Raw genomic sequence first — 24,557 nt, 5'->3', positions numbered from 1 at the left:
ACTCAGCATTCTGTGATAGAACGCACTCAGCATTCTGTGATAGAACGCACTCAGCATTCTGTGATAGAGAGCACACTCAGCATTCTGTGATAGAACGCACTCAGCATTCTGTGATAGAATGCACTCAGCATTCTGTGATAGAACGCACTCAGCATTCTGTGATAGAACGCACTCAGCATTCTGTGATAGAACGCACTCAGCATTCTGTGATAGAACGCACTCAGCATTATGTGATAGAGCACACTCTGCAATCTGTGATAGAGCACTCAGCAATCTGTGATAGAGAGCACTCAGCATTCTGTGATAGAGAGCACTCAGCATTCTGTGATAGAACGCACTCAGCATTCTGTGATAGAACGCACTCAGCATTCTGTGATAGAACGCACTCAGCATTCTGTGATAGAACGCACTCAGCATTCTGTGATAGAACGCACTCAGCATTCTGTGATAGAACGCACTCAGCATTCTGTGATAGAACGCACTCAGCATTCTGTGATAGAACGCACTCAGCATTCTGTGATAGAACGCACTCAGCATTCTGTGATAGAACGCACTCAGCATTCTGTGATAGAACGCACTCAGCATTATGTGATAGAGCACACTCTGCATTCTGTGATAGAGCACTCAGCATTCTGTGATAGAACGCACTCAGCATTATGTGATAGAGCACACTCTGCATTCTGTGATAGAGCACTCAGCATTCTGTGATAGAGCGCACTCAGCATTATGTGATAGAGCGCACTCAGCATTCTGTGATAGAGCATTTAGCATTCTGTGATAGAACGCACTCAGCATTATGTGATAGAGCACACTCTGCATTCTGTGATAGAGAGCACTCAGCATTCTGTGATAGAACGCACTCAGCATTCTGTGATAGAACGCACTCAGCATTCTGTGATAGAACGCACTCAGCATTCTGTGATAGAATGCACTCAGCATTCTGTGATAGAATGCACTCAGCATTCTGTGATAGAATGCACTCAGCATTCTGTGATAGAATGCACTCAGCATTCTGTGATAGAGCACACTCAGCATTCTGTGATAGAGAGCACTCAGCATTCTGTGATAGAGAGCGCACTCAGCATTCTGTGATAGAACACACTCAGCATTCTGTGATAGAACGCACTCAGCATTCTGTGATAGAGAGCACACTCAGCATTCTGTGATAGAACGCACTCAGCATTCTGTGATAGAACGCACTCAGCATTCTGTGATAGAACGCACTCAGCATTCTGTGATAGAACACACTCAGTATTCTGTGATAGAGCACTCAGCATTCTGTGATAGAGAGCGCACTCAGCATTCTGTGATAGAACGCACTCAGCATTCTGTGATAGAACGCACTCAGCATTCTGTGATAGAACGCACTCAGCATTCTGTGATAGAACGCACTCAGCATTCTGTGATAGAGAGCGCACTCAGCATTCTGTTCCAGGGTTTTTGTAACACATTTCTGAACACTGTTTGTATTTACTAAACAGTAATTTGTGATGTCTTAAGAACTATATGGTCAAATTTAGGCTAAAATGAATGAGTTGAAAATAGTCTAATTTATTAAAACTTTTTCCCAAGTCCCTTGAACTGGCTCTTCTTTGAAATGATAATATGAGTAGAAAGGGTTAAATCATCACTTGCTTAAATGCTATCGTTTTAATATAAAACCCAACATGTTTACAGGGCCACTCACTAAATGGAGAATTCAAAGTGAGAATAGCCAAACTAGCCTTATATGGGAGATTCTCACTGTAGGACATACTCTGCCAAAAGGAAAATGCTCAATATTAGGTAGTTCTAAATAAAAACTCTCCCTGTCTCACCCTGTGCAGAATAACATAGTGTGGGGTTTTAAAGATACGTTTTTGTTTAACGTTAATTCAGCTCTCCTTCTAGATTCATATTGTGCAACGAACAGATAGAATATTTCGTGTAATTAGAGATTCCGTTCTCTCTAAGCGAAATGGTTAAACCTTAATTAAGCAATTTACAAGCTATGAATACGGTTACTGAAATACACAAGTTATTTCATTCTTATCGTCCAATTACATTAAACCTGGGACTTCTCTTTAATCAGTCCTGGAAATATATATTCATGTGTTAACAATGTATTTATTACATATTATAAACAATGTATCTGTTATATATTGTAAACTCTCTTATTCGTTATTTATTATACATCTTGTATCCACTATTTATTATAAACACTTTATCTGTTATATATTGTAAACTCTCATTCATTATTTATTATAAAGCTTGTATCCACTATTTATTATGAACACTTTATCTGTTATATATTATAAACTCACTTATTCGTTATTTATTGTAAATCCTGTATCCATTACATATTAAAAGCAATTTATTCGTTATATATTATAAATGGTTTTCTCAATATATATTATAAACGCTTTATCTGTTATATATTATAAATAGTTTACTCAATATATTATAAACTCTCTTATTTGTGATTTATTATAAACACTTTATCCTTCATATATTTTTATATGCGTTATCCATTATATACTCTATATGTAGTTATGTATATAATATCTTTAATATGTGAAAACAAAGGTTAATAATGTTTGTATTCCCCCCCCAAAAAATGTAGAAATTATTTATAACCCATTAAAAGGCAGCTTTTTCTTCTAATTTAATCCTACAGATTTTAAATAATGTGTTTAACATAGTGACTGCATTCTTCTATAATAAAAAAGTACTTTATAAATACATAATATCTTCAAATGAATCTGAATCAGCTTTTAAATAATCAAAGTATACCTTCTGCACTATAATCGACATAATTACGGTCTATAAATATTGTCTCCTGAAGAGATGGTGTTTAGCAGTTACCCCGGTCTAATAATCAGAATGCTGTATGTGCTGTGTTACAAACTAGCAGTAACATCCAAGTCAAACCATTTCTTTCTATAATTGCGGAGCTTATTAGCTAAACAGCCGAGCTTTAAACTATAGCAGAGTTAAACATGCCTTTTTTTCCCAAATCCCTACTTTTTGTATACATTTCTCAGTTTGTTTTTATCATTTCTTACAATTGGCTGTTTAGTAATTAAGCTTTGATCTACATATGAATAGCGTTGCACTCACCTAAGTGCAGTCCTGCCGGGATGATGTTCGACACTGCGCCTCTCTGCTGTACTTATAGTCACTCAGAGCACGCCGGGTCTGGATCTGCTCCTGGGTTTTTCGTGGGTTTTATGAAATTACTGTTTTCATGAATCATGATTTAATAATGACAATAACAAAAAAAAACCAAAAAAAAAAAAAACACAACACTGACTGCGAGAAACCAGGGATAATGACGAGGAACAAATAGTAATGTGACGAGTGCCTCCTACAGCTGTCTCTGCTCAGTGCAACCGGCGTTGGTTTCAGTGTAATTACCCCAAATCTCGTCTTCTGCCTCGCCTGACACCTGCAACACCCCCTATTTATTTCACTGAGTGACATAGTACACATGTATTATTAGACCTTTTCTGCTCCCCAAGAATAACACATTGTTTGTTCTAAGGGATTTCTCTGAATGCATCCATTGGCTGTCATTATTATTAGAAAGATAATATTTTATGGCTCATTATGTACTCAGACCCTTTCTACGGATCAGTTAGTGTGCGTTCCCATGGTTTGTGTCTTTAACAATTGGACAGCAGAAATACAGCACTGTTTCTTTAAGATTAGAATGTTTGGGACATTTTCTTACAAATAGGGGGCTCTATAAGAATTTAGTCCTTGTGTCTAATGGTGGTAAATATGTAGGAGCACATACCAGGGTCTCAGTATTAAACTAGTCATGGATTCTAGCCAATTGTGGTGCAATATCATACCACCCAAGTGTCACTATTTAGGTGGGGTAGTCCCTATTTTGACCCCATTTCTCTCTGTCTCTTTCTTCTCTCCTAATCTCCCTCTTTCCTAGGAGCTCCATATTGCAGGTGTGTCTGAGTGTATATACTCCCAGTAATGTATCTAAATGTATAACAGGGCTCCACAGCAATAATACTCCCACTAATGTGTCTGGGCGTATAACAGAGCTCCACAGCAATAATATTCCCAGTAATGTGTCTGGGTGTATAACAGAGCTCCACAGCAATAATACTCCCAGTAATGTGTCTGAGTGTATTACAGAGCTCCACAGCAATAATACTCCCAGTAATGTGTCTGAGTGTATAACAGAGCTCCACAGCAATAATACTCCCAGTAATGTGTCTGAGTGTATAACAGAGCTCCACTGCAATAATACTCCCAGTAATGTGTCTGAGTGTATAACAGAGCTCCACAGCAATAATACTCCCAGTAATGTGTCTGAATGTATAACAGAACTCCACAGCAATAATACTCCCAGTAATGTGTCTGAGTGTATAACAGAGCTCCACAGCAATAATACTCCCAGTAATGTGTCTGTGTGTATAACAGAGCTCCACAGCTATAATACTCCCAGTAATGTGTCTGAGTGTATAACAGAGCTCCACAGCAATAATACTCCCAGTAATGTGTCTGAGTGTATAACAGAGCTCCACAGCAATAATACTCCCAGTAATGTGTCTGAGTGTATAACAGAGCTCCACAGCAATAATACTCCCAGTAATGTGTCTGAGTGTATAACAGAGCTCCACAGCAATAATACTCCCAGTAATGTGTCTGACTGTATAACAGAGCTCCACAGTAATAATACTCCCAGTAATGTGTCTGTGTGTATAACAGAGCTCCACAGCTATAATACTCCCAGTAATGTGTCTGAGTGTATAACAGAGCTCCACAGCAATAATACTCCCAGTAATGTGTCTAAGTGTATAACAGAGCTCCACAGCAATAATACTCCCAGTAATGTGTCTGAGTGTATAACAGAGCTCCACAGCAATAATACTCCCAGTAATGTGTCTGAGTGTATAACAGAGCTCCACAGCAATAATACTCCCAGTAATGTGTCTGAGTGTATAACAGAGCTCCACAGTAATAATACTCCCAGTAATGTGTCTGAGTGAATAACAGAGCTCCACAGTAATAATACTCCCAGTAATGTGTCTGATCGTATAACAGAGCTCCGCAGCAATAATACTCCCAGTAATGTGTCTGAGTGTATAACAGAGCTCCACAGCAATAATACTCCCAGTAATGTGTCTGACTGTATAACAGAGCTCCACAGTAATAATACTCCCAGTAATGTGTCTGAGTGTATAACAGAGCTCCACAGCAATAATACTCCCAGTAATGTGAGTGTATAACAGAGCTTCACAGTAATAATACTCCCAGTAATGTGTCTGAGTGAATAACAGAGCTCCACAGTAATAATACTCCCAGTAATGTGTCTGATCGTATAACAGAGCTCCGCAGCAATAATACTCCCAGTAATGTGTCTGAGTGTATAACAGAGCTCCACAGCAATAATACTCCCAGTAATGTGTCTGACTGTATAACAGAGCTCCACAGTAATAATACTCCCAGTAATGTGTCTGTGTGTATAACAGAGCTCCACAGCAATAATACTCCCAGTAATGTGCCTGAGTGTATAACAGAGCTCCACAGCAATAATACTCCCAGTAATGTGTCTGAGTGTATAACAGAGCCCCACAGCAATAATACTCCCAGTAATGTGTCTGACTGTATAACAGAGCTCCACAGTAATAATACTCCCAGTAATGTGTCTGAGTGTATAACAAAGCTCCCCAGCAATACCCCCAGTAATGTGTCTGAGTGTATAACAGAGCTCCACAGCAATAATACTCCCAGTAATGTGTCTGAGTGTATAACAGAGCTCCGCAGCAATAATACTCCCAGTAATGTGTCTTTAAACTGCAATAAATGTGTTTAGAAATCAGTCTGTGTAAATAAGATACATTGTTCTTGTTATAAATTAAATTGTAGTTATATAAATTATCAGTAAATCACCTAAACTTTCCTTGGCGACACACCCCATCCCTAAAGTGTCCATCTTTGCCCGTGAGAATATGCAATTTATGATAAATAACACCCACTGACCCTATGACAGCAATACGCCCCCATACCTGATTACAGGATAACACAAGTCCAACCCCCTTTCTGATATTTTCAGGTAATCGGTGCGTTTGAGATAATGGTAAGATTTTGTGGATCCCAGATTGACAAACCACGTGAGTTGTGAAGTGTATTCCACTGTTTGAACATGGAGGACCTGTGTGTTCCCACCATGCCAGGACCCTAAGAAAGCAGTGGGAAAGGGGGGCCCACTTAGCCCATGGAACTGGGATAACCCGCATGGTGTTCATCTCATCTCATCTCCATCAATTAATGGTATTGGTCGGCCAAGAAAATAGTTGTAAATCTATTAAAGTTAAAAAACTTCTGCTAATATTTCTCTTTTTCACCTGTGTGGACTTTCTGACCCACATATGTCAAGTTTCTTTTAATTACAGAATGAAATGACCGTATAACTTGAGGCACAACACAATGAGATTAGTGGACACAGAATGACGAATCTCACAGTGGGGACATAAAGGCAATTCAACTTTCCTTGGATTCCACATAAACAAGGCATGTTTGGAATTCAGCCTATAAATCCCTGCTCTCCATGGAGAACGATTGGTAAGGACAATGACGCCATAACTCTTCGTGTAGGTGGACAAGTCATTTCGGGGCTGGTGGAGAAATCTGACTGGCCGTTTGACTGGGCTTCTCACCAGCAGCTGAGAGTAGTTTCCAGACTCAGCTCTTTGTTTCATCCAACGTGTGTTTGTCTGTTTTACGATGATAAAGGCTCTTATTCAATGCACAGTGTTTGTTAGACAATAGAAACACAAACCGTGGGGGAAGAGTTAAAAATAATCTTATAAAAGCAATTGTCTTTTCCTTTAAATAGTCTGGAACGACAGCCAATTTACCCACAGCAATTTAATGGAAAACAATTGCAGGTACTTAGTGAAAGTGACTGGGGGCTGCAAGATTTTCCGTGGGATTATAAAGTGGTCGCGTTCTGATGCTCAGACAGACGAGCTTTCTCTGTGATGTGACATAAAGGCTGTGTGTTAATCCCTCTCTCCTGTACGTTAATGAGCCGACATCAAGGCAGTGACAGGAGACTCAGTGCAATGCTGATCATAACACGGTGAAACTGCGCACAGGCTTGGGGAAAAACTAGCACTTCAAACCCGACTGCCCTTTAAATCTATACATAGCCACAGACAGAACCACTGACAGAGCCACAGACAAAGCCACTGACAGAGCCACTGACAGAGCCACAGACAAAGCCACAGACAAAGCCACAGACAGAACCACTGACAGAGCCACAGACAAAGCCACTGACAGAACCACTGACAGAGCCACAGACAAAGCCACTGACAGAGCCACTGACATACCCACAAAGAGAGCGTTATTAATATACTTACAGACAAAGCCACTGACAGAGCCACTGACAGAGCCACAGACAAAGCCACAGACAGAACCATGACATACCCACAGACAGAACTACTGACATAACGACAGACAGAGCCGCTGACAGTCACTGACATACCCACAGATAGGCCGGACTGGGGATACGAAGCAGCCTTGGAAAAAAATCTATGCCAGTCCCATAAGTTATTGTGCTATGTAGGGTGTGTTTTATAAATACATACACACATACACATTGAAGGAGAGGAAATAGGCTCCCCATGAGGAACGTGATGGAAATGGAAAATTGTGGTCACAGCAATAATACTCCACAGCAATAATACTCCCAGTAATGTGTCTGAGTGTATACCAGGGCTCCACAGCAATACTACTCCCAGTAATGTGTCCGAGTGTATAACAGAGCTCCACAGTAATAATACTCCCAGTAATGTGTCTGGGTGTATAACAGAGCTCCACAGCAATAATACTCCCAGTAATGTGCCTGGGTGTATAACAGAGTTCCACAGCAATAATACTCCCAGTAATGTGTCTGAGTGTATTACAGAGCTCCACTGCAATAATACTCCCAGTAATGTGTCTGAGTGGATAACAGAGCTCCACAGCAATAATACTCCCAGTAATGTGTCTGGGTGTATAACAGAACTCCACAGCAATAATACTCCCAGTAATGTGTCTAAATGTATAACAGAGCTCCACAGCAATAATACTCCTAGTAATGTGTCTGAGTGTATAACAGAGCTCCACAGCAATAATACTCCCAGTAATGTGTCTGAGTGTATAACAGAGCTCCACAGTAATAATACTCCCAGTAATGTGTCTGAGTGTATAACAGAGCTCCACAGCAATAATACTCCCAGTAATGTGTCTGTGTGTATAACAGAGCTCCACAGCGATAATACGGATGCGAGGGTCGAGTATGGGGGCAATGACCCATGTTTTATAGGTTAAGTTATTATTATTATTATTATTGTTATTATATTATGATTGTTTAATAGTGATGTCGCGAACATAAAATGTTCCGTTCGCGAACGGCAAACGCGAACGGCCGCAAATGTTCGCGAACGGGCAAACCGGGCGAACCGCCATAGACTTCAATAGGCAGGCGAATTTTAACCACAATAGTGATGGAAAAGTAGTTTCAAGGGGACTAACACCTGGACTGTGGCATGCTGGAGGGGGATCCATGGCAAAACTTTCATGGAAAATTACATAGTTGATGCAGAGTCTGGTTTTAATCCATAAAGGGCATAAATCACCTAACATTCCTAAATTGTTTGGAATAACGTGCTTTAAAACATCAGGTATGATGTTGTATCGATCAGGTAGTGTAAGGGTTACGCCCGCTTCACGTCCAAACTCCCCGTTTAACGCACCGCAAACAACCGCAAACAGTCCATTTGCACAACCGCAAACTCCCCATTTGCACAAGGTTGGATACCAAGCTAGCCATGTCCCGTTCCTTGTCCTCACTGATGTCATTGAAGGTCTCTTCCTCCACCCAGCCACGTACAACACCAAGGGTACCCCGAAAGGTGACAACAAGCCCCCTGCTATTATTTCACAGTCAAATGTCTATTTTTTTTTTTTTTTAATGTACACTACTGTTACACCAGATATGAGTTGCACTGGTGTGACACTGTGCCCTGGCAGGCCCTGAAACGCACACGTGTGAAGGAAACTGACTGCTATTATATTACAGTCAAAAACGTATTTTTTTTTTAAATGCAAGCTATTGTGACACCAGATATGAGTGGTGGCACTGGGCAAGTGGGCACAGTATACGCTGTGAGCCTGACACACATGCTGGCAGGCAGGCAACTGCAATTAGATTACACAAAAAAAAAAAAAAAGCAGACTGATGTTCTAGCCCTAAAAAGGGCTTTTTGGGGTGCTGTCCTTACAGCACAGATCAGATGAGTCCTTCAGGACTGTAGTGGACACTGAATACACTAGCCTAGCTATCTATTTCCCTATTAAATCAGCAGCAGCTACACTGTCCCTGCTCTCACTAAGAATGCAGCTTCTGGGAGGCGGGGCCTAGCTGTCATGGAGGAAAGACGCACTTCGTGTGAGCTCCCTCAATATCTCACTTTAAGCAGCTATCAACAAGTGAATTTCACCACAGAAGGGGATGACCCAGCAATGTTGCTCCTACCTGACCGACCCGACATGCTTAATAGCGGTCAGCAACTCGACAGAGTCTTACTTACCTCCGCGTGGCAAGTGTGGCCTGGTGCTCACCAGGCGGGAGAGGCGGCCGATCTCCCGATCCTGGGATGCCCAGGAGCAGCTACTTCCCGGCAGGAGCTCCATTACCCCCCCCCCCCCTCGGACCGGTGGGGGTTATCCCGGTCCACCCCTGAGAGGCTGTCTGGAGCTAATGGATGCGAAGAGCACAGTGGCCCAGGCTGACATACTCATCTGCGACTCTCCCAATATGGCGGCAGCCGCGTGTCCTCCTGGTACCAGCAAAGCATGGCAGGATATTGAGTCTAATTTTGGAAGCAATTTTGGAAGCAAATAACAAGCAGGAAGACCCAACAAGCTCCACCACAGCCCCAACAAGCTCCACCACAGCTAAGCGAAGCAGTCCCCATTAAAATCCACCAACGCAAAAGGCGTCGAAGACGGGACCGGAGGCACAAACAGAAATGCAGAGCCTACCCCACGTCAAGCACTCGCCTCCACCCTAAGCCACCACAATCCGGCACCGGACGTGAAGCTCCACCGGGACAGATCCGACCACCCGACAAAACAAGCTTCCACCACCTCCAGCCGCGAACCTGGCACTCAGCCAGAGACTTGCCTTTGTTGTTCCAGGTATCAGGGACTCCCAGGGTCTGCACCTGGCGCTCAGAAGGGATCGGATGAGCACAAGCAGTAAGCAGCAGCCTGCCAAGTATGTCCCACTATAGCCGATCCTCCACACCATGCCTTTGATCACATGAACTGCTCTCTGCACATTAACTAATCGTAAAGTAGCAAGCGTTTAAACATGTCATTATTTCACCTCTTAAAGAGTTTATTGTCGTAGTTCCTTACATGCCTTTACCTTAACCGTTCATGTATTATGTTATTCACTAGTCTCATCTCATGGGGCGACTCACACTTGATTTATAACTAGTGGTGGAGCTGCTGATATAAATACACAGTTGATAACATGCAAGCTACACCCTAAACATGACAGCCATCTTTCACAACAATGTACTGCTGTATACTCAGACCCTCAGTGCAACTAGCCATGATATACGCACGTTCAGCCTAGCATGCTCAAATATAACACACTTCTGTCTAAAAAAAAATACAAAAAATAATACAATGTGTCTGCTGACTGTGAGGTACAGGGTCAAAGTTTACTCAATGATGACAAATAGGGGGCGGACCGAACATCGCATATGTTCGCCGTCCATGGCGAACGTGAACAAGCTATGTTCGCCAGGAACTATTCGCCAGCGAACTTTTCGGGACATCTCTAGTCAGGATAGATGCCTCTGGAATGGGAGGTACGGGTTGAGATGGTACGCATACCAGTGTCTCAGGGGCCAAATAAGCATTTCTGGACAAAAGTGTCTGATGGGCCTGGGCAATCTGGTCCATACGGTGATCCTGTTCTTAAAATCTTGCCTCATAGGAGGCCATTTGCTGTCCTAAACCTGCAGGGCCCATGGTCCTATCATAATGTCATGATGTAATACCCCAACACGCAGAGTTTAGGATAGCAAGGGACAAGACTAGGATATAACTTATTACCTGGACTTAGAATGGCCAGACTAAATGTCAGACAGAGATAAAGCGTAATCAGAAACGAGACGAGGTCATGGTAACAGAGAGACTACGAAAACGAGAACAAGCCAGAGTCAGGTAGATGGTAATCAGTCACACGGGCAAACAAGACAGGAAAGGGTTAAAGATAAATTCATAGTCATGAACAAAGCCATGGTCAATACCAAAATAAACAAAATAGATCAAGGAACGCACTAAAGGGTACTGACACAGAAACCACAATAGGACAAAGTGGATAGGGCTAGGGAAGTTTAAATATCCTTTAACATTTGATTGGCCCACATCATGCCTACGCCCCCAAAACGTTCGTGTGTGGGGGTGCTGGAATGACATGGGCCAATGGGAGCCTGAATCAACTTTTGGCTCCCACTGCCCCTTTAAGAGCGAGCTCGTGACTCGAGCCGTGCTCCTAGTGCCAGGCGGGCCACGTGACCGATCACTGCGGTCAGTACACGCGGCTAAGTCAGAAGAGGAGATCAAGCCGCATGCGGCTCGTGTGGAGGCAGAAGTGATCCAGCCAGGCGCGGCTCAAGCTTAGGAGCCAGGTCGGTCCCAGGATAAGGTAAATACAGCCACAACCACTTATCCCAATCACACACCTTTCCTAATGTCCTATCCCATTAAAAGCATATTACCGCATATTTAATAAAACAGATAGACCCCCTACTTCATCCAGGTTACCGATCGATGGTTCGATATTCTGAGCCCTCTCTGATTTACTGTACACGACTATTCGATATTCCCACAAATTTTATATAGCATTTTATGTTTGTTTGAGACCACCTTAAAAATATTGGATATCGCTAAAAATCATGATCACTATTTACTTTCTCTACAAACCTCTAAAACGAACCAAACTACTCATCCATCCGCTATGCCACTTTATCCCACCTAGAACTAGTGCCCAGTTAAAATACTTGACTCTTACTTACCCACACTCAGTCATGCCACACACATTTCACCACTACTCTCACTGAATCCCTCTGACTACGGCTAAATTCATCTTCTACATCAGAACAGTACTCCTAAGATTGGGTTGTATCCATGTCTCGGGTCTTTCATTTAGAATAGGGGCAGCTGGTTAGGCACAGCCTCCCATAGACAGGTACAGGGTCAAAGTTTACTCAATGATGACGAATAGGGGGCGGACCGAACATCGCATATGATCGCCGTCCGTGGCGAATGCGAACAAGCTATGTTCGTCATGAACTATTCACCAGCGAACCGTTCGGGACATCGCTATTGTTTAATAAAAGCTGTGGACAATTTGACCCATATACCCTAGCATCAGTGTCTTATTGGGATAGGTATGTGGGGTGGTTGTCCTAGGTTCCGACGACCATATGGCAACTATACACCGGTTATGTAGCCCCATGTAGCCAAAGTGCAACTTAGCGGAAAAGGGCCTTGACAGGCGTTAGGAGGCGGGCATAGGAGAAAACAAGCAGGGATTGGAGTTTGTGGGTAAGGGGATGTGGCTATTTAAATAGGTAGCCATTTTGGAATTAGTCACTTTTAATCTCCTACCTGGCTGAGTTTGTCCCACCCACCCTCCCTGGGTTTTTTGTTTTTCAGTGGGTTATCCCATTTTGTCACAGCGGCGGGATAGGGAGCTGAAGGAGAGGAAATAGGCTCCCCATGAGGAACGTGATGGAAATGGAAAATTGTGGTCATTGGTGGTTGGTAGGTTTCGAGTCTTGTCGGTGGCTCAGAACCTGGTGGGGTAGGGGTATCCGGGTATACCCCTGCCGTGGTTAATTTATGTTTGGCACTTTAAGTTTGTTCATGTTGGAATAAGGTTGGAAAATGTTATATGTATTAAGGCCTTTTGGCCTGTAATTGTGGGAGGGGCGTATGACACACCTCTTCCCTACTTAAGGGACACCCCTTACCTGGCTCCATATCGTTCGAGGTCAGCGCTGCATCATTTCCACTTCCGGGTCATCCAGACGCCATTTTACCTGATTACTCCATGAGGTTTTTTAAGCAGAGCTGTGTCAGGAATCCAGCCACAGGCTTTTCCGGCCTACCACCTTCTTTCTTCAATCCATCGCCGTGGATGGTGTCCAAGTGACTCACAAACTGTAAGTCAACCTACCCGCTATGCCAGGCATCAGTCCCACGGCACCATGCACGGGTCAGGTCCTCACTTTACGGCTGCATTTTGTCTAAGTCTGTTCTAAAACCATTGCATGTTCATGCATATCATTCGTTTAAACCCCCTACCGGTCTTTGGGTGTACTACAGGCTTCTTAGACATTATCGCATTTCATGTACAAACCAACGAACCACTGCATTTTCGCCTACACACTGACCCCTACCGGTCATTTGGTGTACTACAGGCTTCTCAGACATTATTGCATTTCATGTACAAACCATCGAACCACTGCATTTTCGCCTACACACTGACCCCTACCGGTCATTCAGTGTACTGCAGGCTTCTCAGACATTATTGCATTTCATGTAAAAACCAACCTTGCTTCATTTAAACGATTGTCATTTCGGTTTGTGTTTTCTGGTCGGCACTTATTCATAGTATATTCTATGCACGATTGCTGTTCGCATTAAAATGCATACGGTTAAGCTATTCATGCTAACTTCTGTTTCCCTTCATACTAAGATTCGGTTATTCTGCTATGTATTCACATAGATCTTTTTCGTGAGTTACATTTCATCATTTCATGTATTTACATTTGGTTAAAAAGTTGCTTGGTTAAATAGACCATTTTCATGCTATTTTTAAGGTATCACTTATTACATCAAGGGTATGAAACCAGCTAACATTTGTGTATAGACATTGGACTCCCACGCTTACTGGAGTTTTTTTTTTTTTTATATAATTATCCATTTCATTACAATTAAATCAGCCTACGTTACAGGCCTCATTTCTTTGTTAACCATGACACAAGGATTTAATTCCTTTTCATGCATACTCGGGTTGAATCACACGTACTGATCCAACCAATCATACGTTTCCTGCACAGTAATCGGTTAAACTTTCAAATACTTATTTTACACGATCTTAGGTTGTCTATTTTGTTTCAGTTTGCTTATTATATATATATGGTTTTAATAATAGTTATTTTATTTTACAATGCAGATATTACATGTATATTACTGTTATAGTTAGCCTACATTACGGCTCCTTTTTCTGTCATGCTCGTACGACATACCACGAGTTCAAGGACACGGTCCTATTTTCAAAGAGTATAATGGAGATATGATGTTATTACAACCATGTACATTACGATTACATGGCACTAACTATTCAGGCCATTTCTTATCATGCTCATACGATATACCACGAGTATATAAGAACACGGTCCTACCTTTCACAGAGGGTTTCGGGTTGAATCACACGCATTGGTTCAACCACTCATACGTCACGTTACAACATTTTCTGCATAGATTGTCATTTCACATAATTTCACATGGCATTTACAAACTCAGGCCTTTTCTTGACACACTCAGACGACGTAACTCGAGTATTCAAGAACACGGCATATACGTCTCACAAGACTTTCGGTTTTTGAATCACACGTTCTGGTTCATACATTTATACGTCACTTTACAGCAACATTTATGATTCTGCATATTGTCACTTCACATTAAAAAGTCCCTTGCATTCCCAGATCAGTTTAGTGACATGCATATCATCTGATCACCTTCCATATATACACATTACACGGCCAATCCCCTGCTGCCAGGTATCGGACTCAGCGTAACGCTTGTCACCAAGCATGGGCAGTCATGTCACTATCATACTCATAGATTTTACACCTCCCACACATACTGCTAGAAGCCCTAATCCCAGCCTATACAGATTACACAGGTCTCACAGGATCCATTCTCACTCTATCCCTTTTTAGGTTTATCCAGGTTTTCATACCTGTCGAATCTCAAAACTTCATACATACTACCAGGTACGTAAGCCTGCTCACGTTGTAGTTCACATACGTTTCATTCTTCTAGGCCATAGAGTACTGGCAAGTTAGGGGTATAGGCCCAAATAGGTACCTCCCTTCTTGGCATTTCTGCCTATCGTTTAGTGGTCCGCGAGGCCAACACCCCGCCTCAACGTTTCGGAGGCAAATGCCATCGGGCCACACGTGAGTTAGCCGCCTCGCAATATTATAGAGAGGGCCTCACCTGTCACTCCCTCCCCCTGTTTTCTTTTACTATCACCGAGAGGCCTACGATTCCTGCCACTACGAAGGGTGGCCTCAATAACCCCTCGCGCCAACTCATAGACAGAGCCTCTCATAGCCACTTGGCAACTAGCAGGGCCTCACCTGTCACAAAACAAGATTAATTTTTCGCCTTTCAGGCCTAGTTAGCCTGCCAGTATCACCCCTGGGGAATCGGTCACTACACCCCTTACCATGGCTGGGTCGGCCGCTGCGACCCCTCCAGCACTGGTTGAGTTGCAATCACTTTCTCCAGCCATCTGTTTCAGGGCACATGCTAAATCTGTGTCCAAATAAAATGTATCCCAAAACTATACTTAACATCAATAAACATTTCTGTACTTACGACATTACTGCCACATCATCCATCTAGACATTTGGTGGAATTCATTATCTCGGGTCTATCAGAAGGATTCACACAGGCCTCATACACATGCCTTCCGGAATCCTGGAATGTCCTAATTTACAATCCGCACAACAAACCCTACAGCAGTGGAGACACTCATAGCCAGGAAGTGGCAGAGGACTTCCTATGTGGGCCCTTCCAGTCCCCTCCGTTCACCACATAGCGGACAAACCCCATCGGTATTGTCACGGGGAAATCTTCTCACAAACAGAGACTTATCATTGATCTATCAACACCTCACACCTCTGCCACTCCTAGTCTGAACTCCCTCATACCCTCTGAGGAATTTTCACTGCAATATTCCACCATAGATCACGCCATTACGGCAATCATGCAGGCAGGGGCCGGAGCATGGCTCAGTAAGACTGATATCACAATGCTTTCAAGTTACTGTCTATCCACCCTACACTGTGTCACCTGCATGGTATCAAGTGGGCAGGGAACTACTATTTTGCTCACGTTTAACATTTAGGTTCCAAAGTAGTCCGCCCATTTTCGACGTATTCGCCGAAACCCTATGCTGGTTTTATTAAATATAGCCAGATGCCCTACAGTTATACATTATCTGGATGATTTCTTACTGATCGAGGAGAATATTTCCCCTCCCAGTAGCCTAAAAGAAACCATCAGTCTATTCGAACAGGTGGGTGTCCCAGTCTCCTCCACCAAGACTGAAGGACCAGATACCTTCATCACATTCCTGGGTATCATACTAGACTCAGCCACCATGCAAGCTAGCCTGCCACGCCCAAGGTAGAAAACATTCTGATCAACAATCTCTACATACAACTCGGTACTTGCAACCGCAAGAATTACAGTCTCTGCTTGGTCACTGAATTTTGTCATTCGCATCATACCTCAAGGCCGGGCTTTCATCTCACAACTCCTTTACATGTTTCCCACTTTTAGACATGATGGACACAGGTCACCCCTGGATACCCAAGCCACGGCAGGCGTAATTATGTGGAGAAAATGTTTAACCACCTTGAATGGTAAAAGCATGTTCCTTCCAAAATTGTCTGACTCCTCACCTACCATTTGGTCAGACGCGGCGTCTACCACAGGTTTTGCAGCAATTTTTCAGGAACGAATGGCTTTGGGGCAGCTGGCCTTCAGAAGTTCAGGACCTGGAGGGTTTTTCCACTACCTCAGCTCTGTTTGAGATATATCCCATCGTGACGGTTGCCGTGGCATGGGTGCATTTATGGGCAGGTTCGTCTGTACGTTGCTACTCAGACAACCAAGTAACTTGTCACATTATAAACAAGGCCGATCCAAATCACTGACTATTATGAGATTCTTGAGGAAACTCACTTGGCTGGCTGCATGTCATAATTTTCTCTTGTTTTGTATTCATGTTCCAGGTGTATGTAACACTGCTGCTGACAATTTGTCTCGCTTTAATTTCCAGGCTTTTCGTCAAATACTCCCGTCAGGCGCACTCACAGCCACGAACACCCCACTATTCCACCATCTAGTAATGGACTAGATGCTATTATGCAACATAGCAGAACATTGTCCCAATTAGCACTGTCTACTAATACCCGGGAAACTTACGATAGAGCTTTCATTTGATTTAAAGATTCCTTTCTGAACACAACATCTTACAACCTTTCATCGTGACATCCTGGTTGGGCTTTGCTTCTTTTTGCCACCTCAAACTCAAACTATCATACAACACAATCAAACCATATCTGACAGGCATCCAACATCACATGCTAACTTTACAACCAGACAAATCAAGTGTCCTCCTACCAATTAAGAACATCCTTAGGGGTATTCAGAGATCCGAACCCCCACGTACGGCCCAGAGGCTACCCATAGATTTCCATATTTTTAAAGACTTATACAATTCACTAGATTTAAACCCTTTGCCAACAACACAAACCTCATTGTTAAAACCACCATATACGTAGCCTTGTTTATGGTTTCTTGAGACCAAGAGAATTTACCGCAATCAGCACAACACAGTCCACTCACATCCTACTTCATTCACACTTAACAAAACACATGGACTATTATATCTTGACTCTGCCTCACTCCAAAACCAGTCAACATGCACTTTCAGTAGAGGTTAAGTACTATCCTACTCACAACAGGTGGAGCCCCGTCAAACTACTGGACTCATATACCCAGCATAACAACGAACCACCATCTCAACCACTTTCAGTCTACAAGGTTCGGTACTCACTACCACCACCTTTATGACACACGTCAGGTCTTTACTTACACAGCTGGGCCTCAAATCAGCTTACTATTTGGGCCACTCCTTCCGCATAGGAGCGGCCTCCACAGCATCCAGTGCAAACATTCCAGTTTATGTTATCAAGTCACTAGGGCGCTTACTCTAGATACATACCTAACCTGGTACAAGAAGTAAGAAATGCCTTTCAAGACATGTCTGGTTAAAGTATGTATATTGCTGGTATGTAATAAATTTGATTTTCTACTTTTGCCCTCTTTATTTACAGGCCTACCTCATCGTCGGTTCCGGCACACCACAACCGACTTGCTCTTTTAATACCATCCTACACTTATCAGTGTTTGTATCTTCTGTACTATCATGAGCCCTTAACACAAGTATTAAGGCCTTTTGGCCTGTAATTGTGGGAGGGGCGTATGACACACCTCTTCCCTACTTAAGGGACACCCCTTACCTGGCTCCATATCGTTCGAGGTCAGCGCTGCATCACCCTCCCACCCACTCCTCATTATTAACTCCTTTTCTCTTTACATTTCTTCTTGGTGGGCCCTCTTTATTTACAGGCCTACCTCATCGTCGGTTCCGGCACACCACAACCGACTTGCTCTTTTAATACCATCCTACACTTATCAGTGTTTGTATCTTCTGTACTATCATGAGCCCTTAACACAAATATATATATATGTGTTATCTATATATATATATATATGTTATCTATATTGGGGTCATTGCCTTTTATGTTAACAGAAGGATACGGATGCGAGGGCGGAGTATGGGGGCAATGACCCATGTTTCATATGTTAAGTTATTATTATTATTATTATTAATATTGTTATTATATTAATATTGTTTAATAAAAGCTGTGGACAATTTGACCCATATACCCTAGCGTCAGTGTAGCGGATGGCATTGGGCTGTCCTCAAAATTTTGGTTTAAATGTGTATTTCGTGTAATTATTCCCATGTATATCCATACTGTATGTATCAATTGTCAGATTGTTCAGTATTCAGTATTTTCATTCCGTTTTTCACACGAATGAAAATACCGAACCATCGGACCACCCAAGAGCGAAGTGTGTCCCTTGTTAAGCCTTTCTCACCATGTAACCGCAAAGTAATTGACCATATAATCGTTACTTTGTATGTATCTGGGTGGTTCGGCATCCGAACAGCGTGACGGCGGCCATTTTACGCAAGAAAATCTCAGTGGTGTTCGGTCATTGAGTGTCTGGAACTCAAATCGGACACTCGATTACCCTAACACTGCTGAGACCTCCAGAGCTCCGTACATGTCGAATGGAGGGGCCAACCAGTCCACTCGTTCGGTAAAATAAATGTCCCGAACAAGGGGATTGATACGAATGCAGGTTTAGCTCTGGATGGCAAGGATTTATATGCAATATATCTCCCGAACAGAGACCGACCGCAAGCCCAAACCACGTGGAGCCTTTTTCGGATACTACCTCCTGTGCGGTCGGGTAAATTGCCTCTACCACATAACTCCCGAACCCCTGGTCCGATCTGGGTGAATTTTGAATATGTTGGTCACAGAAATCGGGGCTACCAGGGGGTACCCATTGTATAACTCTATCTGACTGTTTTGGCGTACATCCAGAAATCGTGTCGTTTGTATAGAAACATAGAATGTGACGGCAGATAAGAACCATTCGGCCCATCTAGTCTGCCCAGTTTTCTAAATACTTTCATTAGTCCCTGGCCTTATCTTATAGTTAGGATAGCCTTATGCCTATCCCACGCATGCTTAAACTCCTTTACTGTGTTAACCTCTACCACTTCAGCTGGAAGGCTATTCCATGCATCCACTACCCTCTCTGTAAAGTAATACTTCCTGATATTATTTTTAAACCTTTGTCCCTCTAATTTAATACTATGTCCTCTTGTTGTGGTAGTTTTTCTTCTTTTAAATATAGTCTCCTCCTTTACTGTGTTGATTCCCTTTATGTATTTAAATGTTTCTATCATATCCCCCCTGTCTCGTCTTTCCTCCAAGCTATACATGTTAAGATCCTTTAACCTTTCCTGGTAAGTTTTATCCTGCAATCCATGAACCAGTTTAGTAGCCCTTCTTTGAACTCTCTCTAAGGTATCAATATCCTTCTGAAGATAGGGTCTCCAGTACTGTGTACAGTACTCCAAGTGAGGTCTCACCAGTGTTCTGTACAATGGCATGAGCACTTCCCTCTTTCTACTGCTAATACCTCTCCCTATACAACCAAGCATTCTGCTAGCATTTCCTGCTGCTCTATTACATTGTCTGCCTACCTTTAAGTCATCAGAAATAATCACCCCTAAATCCCTTTCCTCAGATGTTGAGGTTAGGACTCTATCAAATATTCTGTACTCTGCCCTTGGGTTTTTACGTCCAAGATGCATTATCTTGCACTTATCCACATTAAATGTCAGTTGCCACAACTCTGACCATTTTTCTAGTTTACCTAAATCATTTTCCATTTGGCTTATCCCTCCTGGAACATCAACCCTGTTACATATCTTAGTATCATCCGCAAAAAGACACACCTTACCATCAAGACCTTCTGCAATATCACTAATAAAAATATTAAAGAGAATGGGTCCAAGTACAGATCCCTGAGGTACCCCACTGGTGACAAGCCCAAGCTTCGAATATACTCCATTGACTACAACCCTCTGTTGCCTGTCACTCAGCCACTGCCTTACCCATTCAACAATATTGGAATCCAAACTCAAAGATTGTAGTTTATTGATAAGCCTTCTATGTGCAACAGTGTCAAAAGCCTTACTGAAATCTAGGTAAGCAATGTCTACTGCACCACCCTGATCTATAATTTTAGTTACCCAATCAAAAAAATCAATAAGATTAGTTTGGCATGATCTCCCTGATCTTGAAATCCATGTGTTTTTAGATGTTCAACAATCCTATCCTTTAACATGGTTTCCATCACTTTCCCCACTACTGAAGTAAGGCTTACTGGCCTATAGTTGCCCGACTCCTCCCTATTACCTTTCTTGTGAATGGGCACAACATTCGCTAACTTCCAATCTTCTGGGACTACTCCTGTTAACAATGATTGTTTAAATAAATCTGTTAATGGTTTTGCTAGTACACCACTAAGCTCTTTTAATAGCTTTGGGTGTATTCCATCAGGTCCCATTGACTTATTTGTCTTTACTTTTGACAGTTGAAATAGAACCTCTTCCTCTGTAAACTCACGTGTAATAAATGACTAATTTATCCTTTTTCTTAACTGAGGTCCCTTTCCTTCATTTTCATCTGTAAATACCGAACAAAAATATTAATTGAGGCAGTCAGCTAGACCTTTATCCTCATCTACATACCTTCCTTCTTTTGTTTTTAATCTAACTAATCCTTGTTTTACTTTTCTTTTCTCATTAATGTATCTAAAAAAAGTTTTGTCCCCCTTTTTTACTGACTGTGCTATTTTCTCTTCTGTGTGTGCTTTGGAAGCTCTTATAACATGCTTAGCCTCTTTCTGCCTAATCTTATAGGTCATTCTGTCTTCCTCACTCTGGTTTTTTTTATAATTACTAAATGCTAACTTTTTGTTTTTAACTATTTTGGCCACATCTGCGGAGTACCACAGTGGTTTCTTGAATTTTTTGCTTTTACTGACAAGCCTAATGCAATTTTCTGTTGCCTTCAGTAGTGCAACTTTTAAATAATCCCATTTCTCTTGGACGCCATTTAAATTGCTCCAGCCTGATAATGACTCCTTTACACATTTTCTAATTTTAGAAAAGTCTGTTTTTCTAAAGTCTAAAACTTTTGTTTTTGTGTGGTGTGACTCAGTCACTGTTCTTATATTAAACCACACTGACTGATGATCACTGGATCCTAAACTTTCACCTACAGTAATATCTGATACCAAATCTCCATTTGTTAACACTAAATCTAGTATTGCCTCTTTACGAGTTGGCTCCTCAACGACTTGTTTTAGAGACAATCCCAGTAGGGAGTTTAGAATATGTGTGCTCCTGGCACAAGTAGCTATTTTTGTTTTCCAATTCACATCAGGAAGATTAAAGTCACCCATGATGATAACTTCCCCCTTCATTGTCATTTTAGCTATTTCCTCAACTAGTAGATTATCTAACTCTTCAATTTGTCCTGGGGGCCTATACATCACACCTAAACGAGTTACTGTGTGATTACCAAATTCTAACATAACCCAAACGGACTCTATGCCTCACTAACCTTTATTAGGCTAGATTTTATACTATCCTTTACATACAGGGCCACCCCTCCCCCTTGCTTGCCTTCCCTGTCTTTTCTATATAAAGAGTACCCTGGTATTGCTATGTCCCAGTCATTTTTCTCATTATACCATGTCTCAGTAACAGCGACTAAATCTACACTATCAGTTGCCATTATTGCCACAAGTTCATGGATCTTATTCCCTAAACTGCGAGCATTTGTAGACATGACTCTAAGCTTATCATTTTTTAACACACTTGCTACAGGCATCTTCTGTCCTTGTTTTGGGGGACAATTGGATTGATGTTTTATCACCCTTTTGCCCCCCCTCCTAGTTTAAATACATCCTAGCAAAACCTCTGAACTGCTCACTGAGAACATTTGTTCCCTTTTGAGAAAGATGCAAACCATATTTTTTGTACAGTTTATTTCCATTCCAAATAGAGCTACCATGAGCAATAAAGCCAAATCCTTGCTCCCGACACCATTCACCAAGCCACAAGTTAAAGTCCCTAATACGCATCCGCCTGTCATTCTGAGTGTTATGCACAGGCAGAACTTCAGAGAATGACAGTGTGGAAGCAACCTGCCGTATATCATTGACAAAAACACTAAAAACTTCCTTAACCTCTGAAACCTCATTGCAAACCAAGTCATTTGTCCCTAAATGGACAAGTACATCCAATTCCCCTTCCTGCTTTGCTTGCTTAACAATATTACAGATACGTTTCCTGTCTCGGTGAGCAGTAGCTCCGGGAAGACACCTCACAAGACCACCATTGTCCATCTCCACACCTCTTATGATGGAATCCCCCAACAACAACTGCTTTCTATTAGGCCTCACCATAGTCTTCAAGCCTCTCTGCACAACACCACTAGCCTCAGTGCCTCTCTGCACAACACCACTAGCCTCAGTGCCTCTCTGCACAACACCACTAGCCTCAGTGCCTCTCTGCACAACACCACTAGCCTCAGTGCCTCTCTGCACAACACCACTAGCCTCAGTGCCTCTCTGCACAACACCACTAGCCTCAGTGCCTCTCTGCACAACACCACTAGCCTCAGTGCCTCTCTGCACAACACCACTAGCCTCAGTGCCTCTCTGCACAACACCACTAGCCTCAGTGCCTCTCTGCACAACACCACTAGCCTCAGTGCCTCTCTGCACAACACCACTATAAGGGGATTATGTGTCACACTGAGGGGAGGAGATGTGTGGGAGGTGCCGGTTACACTATTGGATACTGTACTAATTGACCTGAATCCCTCCCTTGCATGGGAAAAAGCTTTAAAAGAAGGTTGCTTGGAATAAAAGTTCAGTTTTGCTCCTGATGCTGTGTGTCATCCAGTCATTGGGATCCGTATTGGGATATTCATGGATTACCTTGCTTGCTGTGACTATTGTTATATGGAATTTTATTACTTGTTCCTGAGCCTCACTAGGATCTTTAGTGGAGATAACATGTGAAAGACCAGCTCTCCGCTACATTAGTTGGCAGCGCCGGGATCCAGACTCACAAAGGAACAAGGACTAATGGAGTACGGATGGAGATTGATTACTCTACGCTGAAACGATCAACGCTAAAAGATCTCCTAGAAGCAAGAGGTATTCCAGCCAGCAATTAAAAAAAAGCAATTCTTATCTCAGAGGTCATGGCGGAATACCGAACCGATGGCAGTGCTATCCCTGAACATAGAGATTCGGCGGATGGACTTGAACAAGCAGAATTCCAAAGGCAGCTGCAATTTAGGCTGGCCTTCTATGGGGAAAATCTGACGGCGGATATTATCACCAGGACTATGACCGAAGTCCAGGAGTTTATAATACAGCAAAGGCCACCACAGACCACAGAAAGAAACCGAGCAACCACTACCAACACAGAGGGTAAGCCAAAAATACCTTACAAGGGTTTTAAAAGTTACATAGAGGCAGAGGAAGAGGCATTCCTCCAAGACTTTGAGAGATTATGTGCCCTACATAAGATCAGCCCAGAAGAGTGGGTAGCAGGTCGGCTAACTGGGAGGGCAGCCGAGGCATACAGAACCATACCAGACGAAAAAATTCGTAACTACCACCAGGTGAAAGAAGTTATTCTTGCCCGGTATGCCATCACACCAGAGGCATACCAGAGGCGGTTCAGAGAACTGAAAAAGAATGACAAGGACTCACATGCCGAATGGGCTTGCTGGCTGCACCATGCCGCCCTCGGATGGGTACAGGCCAACAAAGCCCGGTCCATGGAGGAGCTATTACAAATGTTGCTGTTAGAACAATTTTACGATGGGGTCCCTACAGATGTCCAGGAATGGGTAAGGGACCGCAACCCAACCTCCCTCACAGAGGCAGCTTGGAAAGTGGACGACTACCTAGATGCCCGCAGGCAACTAAAA

Source organism: Pelobates fuscus, chromosome 3, assembly GCF_036172605.1.
Source record: "Pelobates fuscus isolate aPelFus1 chromosome 3, aPelFus1.pri, whole genome shotgun sequence".
In the NCBI taxonomy this organism is placed as follows: Eukaryota; Metazoa; Chordata; class Amphibia; order Anura; family Pelobatidae; genus Pelobates; species Pelobates fuscus.
This window is presented reverse-complemented; position numbering follows the sequence as displayed.